The sequence below is a fragment of the Gavialis gangeticus genome, unplaced genomic scaffold (assembly GCF_001723915.1).
Source record: "Gavialis gangeticus isolate Ggan-Ray unplaced genomic scaffold, GavGan_comp1, whole genome shotgun sequence".
NCBI lineage: Eukaryota > Metazoa > Chordata > Crocodylia > Gavialidae > Gavialis > Gavialis gangeticus.
Window position 1 is genome coordinate 29081798 of NW_017728995.1, and position 4485 is coordinate 29086282.

A 4485-nucleotide genomic window follows, 5' to 3' on the forward strand; every position below is an offset into this window, starting at 1 on the left:
CGGGCTTCCATATGAGGAGAGACCCTATTCAGTCTTTAAAAGTGACGCTTGATGGGGTGAGAAAGGTTTATAAAATACTACGTGGTGAAGAGAAAGTCAACAGGGTTTTAGTATTGACTATCGTTTCACAATCCAAGAACATGCCGGGGGCGGGGAGTCACAAAATGAAAACTAGTGGATAGTAAGTTTAAAACTTACTACCTTGAACATAATTAGGTTGAATATTTGCATTCCTAATTTGCGTGGTTATTGCCTACCCAAATCAAGCAACTGCGAAGACAAATAAGCACGTTTTTAAAGAAAAGGACTGAAACAGCATGGCTTCCAAAAGCACATGGCTGCATTCTTCTGCTCCCGAGACATATGTGTGGAAAATGATGTATTAGTTTGGGACACAGCTTGAAATCACACACACGACTAACTACGCCACCTCTATGCGGTTTGCCCTACACTGGAGGAATCCTTTGGTGACCACTCAAACTGGTTTTCCACCAGGTTTGCAGCCCTTCAGTGGTGCAAAACAGCGTAGGATGGGAGCGAGGATCTGGGCCCTGATCCCTAGTAAAAGCATGTTCTTTTCACACATGGTGTATAATTTAAGTGTGGAACTCGATGCCACTGGATATGGTGGAAGCTGCCAGCTTAGCTGAATTCAAAAAGGGATTGGACACATCCTTGGAGGACAGGGGCATCAGGAGCTACTGAGCACGGGAGTGTGGGGCACGGCCTCTGAATCAGAACTTCCTAGACCCTAAATGCTGGAAGCTGCAAGCAGGAGAGAAATGGGGGGAAAAAACCCCTGGTCAGACCCAGTTCACCCTCCCTTTCAGCATCCACTCTCTGCCCCTGTGCGGTGCAGGAGACTGGGCCAGATGGACCTCTGGTCTGACCTAGTAAACGGCAATTCTCATGTTGTTAGGGCTTGTATTTCAATTCCATCCCACATATATTACTCTAGTCCTTGCTGCACGAAATCCCAATCCCCACCTGTATGGACCCTGCCCTCCAATATGGAGTCAGCAGTGGACATCATTACTCCACTCCAGCTCTTATCTTGGCCCTGCCCAGGGACGGGGGGTTCGCTTTTCCTCACCCGACCCTAGGGTCCGTCCCAGCCCTGATCTTCAGCAAAGGGGAAAGCAAGGAACCGAGCCAACTAATTGAGGCTGGGCAAGGCCATTAAAGACACATTTCACCTTGGAGCCACTTGACGTGTGCCCAAGACACCATGCTTAACGCACAACCGGCGAGCCCGGTGTTTGCCCGCCTCTGATTGGCCACAACGCCATTCAGTTGTTTACCAGGGACCTACTAGAAAAGCTAATCCAGCTGCTTTTTTATCAATACCCTTTACATTTATTCTACCAAAGTAAACAAGCCCCATCTGGCCCTCTCATGTTTTATGTAGGCTGCTCTAAGCCAGTTGGTAATGCATAAAAACAGACCCACAGGTCCTCGCCCTGCTCTCGTCTTCCTCCTCCGCCCCATCCAGAAGCACGTCCTGCGACTAACTGTTCATCCCGGGCATCTCCAACCAGAGAGGTCAGGTCCCCTCACCTCTGCAAGGTGCCAGCTACCCCCTGGCTTTCTGGGTTTTCTATCAGACATCACCGGGGGAAGCCGGCTCGCTCGTTCGGTCTCCATCGACCTTCCACTTGTCACTTCTCACCTGTTACCTGAGGGAGCAGCTGTCGGCTGTTCACGTCTATTTTAGCTGGCAAGGGCAGCGGTCTTAATGTAATGAACTGGTATTGAGATAGACCAGCTGACTCGGAGTCAGGGGAGGAAGCTGTGTGCAGGGAAATGAGAAGCCAGGGAGAGCAGAACCAGCTTTCTTTCCACGGGGCTGAACTCAGGCCTATTACAAGAAGACACAAACCCCCGGAAAACAACCAAGTTGCAACCATTTGAACCACATTTTTGCCCCAGAGCATCTGATTGCTCAGGAAATGACCACGCTTCATTAATGCGCTGTCCTTTAAAGTTTCTTATATCTGGAGATCTCAGGACTTTAAAACATTTACTACGACTCAAACATTGCAGAGTTTTTTGTTTGTTTGTTTTTATTAATTAAATCTTTGCCAAACATTAGCATCTTCCACTGAAATGCAGCCATATATATATATAAAAATACAGATATCTATCTATCTAAACATCTATCAATAGATATCTATATCTATCTATCCACCTATTGATAGATAAATTGATCAATAGATAGATAGAGAGATATACGTTACTGCCTCTATTTCTCAAGTTTTAAGTTTTGCACATGCCGTTTTTTCACATCATAAGCCAACCACTTGTGCATGCTTACTTACTCTGCATGGCCCGCATGGACCCAGGCGAATCCAGTGGAAATGTCCATTGTAAAACTGGTAACATTGTGGTGGATTTGTACAAGAAAGCAGAACAGGAAATCAATGTAAGGTAGAAAGATCTGGGGAATATTGTCTGTGACAGCACATGTGGACTAAGGCAAGGGCGGCTGCCTCACTGATGGCTCACATCACCAGGGCTGGCCAGTTATATAGATAAACTGGACAGATGCCCAGAGCAGCAGAACTGGAGGGTCGACATTTCTGGAGCCGATTAGAGATCAGTGGGCTCTGACTGCCCAGCTACATGAACGAGGGGGAGAGGTGGCAATATTCATTTTGCTGAGGGTGGCAAGATATCTAGGGCTGCCCCCATGTAGTAGAGAAGTCAGGGTTTTCCATCCCTGTTTCACCGTAACTGCAACGCTGAGCTCCTTTTCTTTTCACGCAAAATGCGGTAGGGTTCATACAGGAGCTATGCTGTGAATGTTTAGGTTGGAAAGCAAAGCGCTCCTCCCGGTTCTCCACAAAACCTTCACCAAGGCATTAGGAGTCCAACGCTAGGGTAACGCGGAAAGACCAAACCCAAGGCATCCTGACCAGGCACAAATAGTCAAGACCTTAGTTTGACTTCTCAACCGAAAGACGGCACCTCCAGCAACGCTACGCCCCCGTTAATAACTTGATTGCTTTGAAAGAAACGAGCACAGATCGTTCCCTGCCAAGTGCACTCTGCTATTAGCTCCTCTGCCTGGATGGGTAAAAGCTCTGCAGACCTGCCAAGCCGGGGCCCTGCCTGGCTGAGAATATGCGCAATGGGCTGCACATGGAGAGTGAATTCCCTCCGGGGCTCAGGGGAGGAGACCCACTGCATCTGGTGCACATGCTACAAATCCCCTCGTCCCTAACGCAGTCTGCTGCCGCAAAGCCCAAGTTTGGGTGGCTGCGCTGGGCAAAGAGTGATCACAGTTGTCTTGTCTCTGGCTGTCCCTCCATCTAACCCCCTCTCCCCTGTCAGGTTCTTAAAACCTACCTGGAAACAAAAGAGGATTTAGGGTCAGAGAAGCATAGGAAATGAGGGTTGGAAGGGAGCTCAGGAGGTCACATCTAGCCCAACCCCCCACTCAAAGCAGGACCAGCCCCAACTACAGCATCCCAACAGGCTTTGTCTACCTGGGTCTTGAAAACCTCCAAGGATGGAGACTCCACCACCTCTCTGCATAGCCTGGTCCAGTGCTTCACCACCTTCCTCGTGAGAAAGTTTTTCCTGATATCCAACTTCAACTTCCCTTGCAGCAACTTGAGCCCATTGCTCCTTGTCCTGTCGTCTGCCCCCACTGAGACCAGCCCAGCTCCAGCCGTTCTGGACCTGCTCTTCAGGGAGTTGAAGGCCCCTATTAAATCCCACCACAATCTTCTCTTCTCCAAACTAAATAAGCCCAGTTCTCTCCGCCTCTTATATAAGTCACGTCCCCCAGCCCCTGAACCATTTTCATTGCCCTCTGCTGGACTCTCTCCAATTTGTCCTTGGAGACTTGCCTTGTCTTGCCACATTGAAAACCAGCCCTCTCCCCCAGGGAATAGCAAGGCAGTCTTCAAACCCTGGGGCCATGGCTGAGTACAAGGCTACTCTTGGGAGGGTCAAATGCAGCCTCCATATTTTTAGTCCTTGAAGCTCGACACTAAGAGTGGGAAAAGGAGAAGGTCGCACACACTCACAGATGTACGCGTCAGACGTGAAGAATGGGCCCTCCAGCCGTGGGAGCGCCAGCCTGCTCCCAACCCACTGTTCAGGCAGGGAGGGAAATGTGTCACGCTCACCGAGTGCCAGGCACAACCCAAGGAAGTGCCTCGGCGTGTCTCGGGTGCACTCCTTTGTGACAAGCCAGCGGAGACTTACGGGAACTGGACATCAGGAAGCAACTCACCTGAGCATCTCATTAAAGCCAGGAAACCAGCTCCAAGTCTCCCTGAGCCCACTGCACACCAGATCAAGTCAACCCCTTTAAAACCAGAACCCGGGGTCAGGACTTTCTTCCTGTCGTACCGTTAGACCCATTCATTCTCAGGCCACTAACCCATAAAACAAGTAATTTAGAGCAAAAATGGCCCAGGACTCTGCCTCCCCCACCCCCACCCCCACCCCGCCGCTGCCTCTCAGCACAGACTG

The 4485-nt window shown here is 49.8% G+C and overlaps 1 protein-coding gene across 2 annotated transcripts in view; it reads right to left on the minus strand.

Annotated features, from left to right (window-relative positions):
- VWA5B2 (von Willebrand factor A domain containing 5B2) overlaps window positions 1-4485 on the minus strand; it is a 38300-nt gene that overhangs the window by 32987 nt on the left and 828 nt on the right. The window lies entirely within an intron of this gene.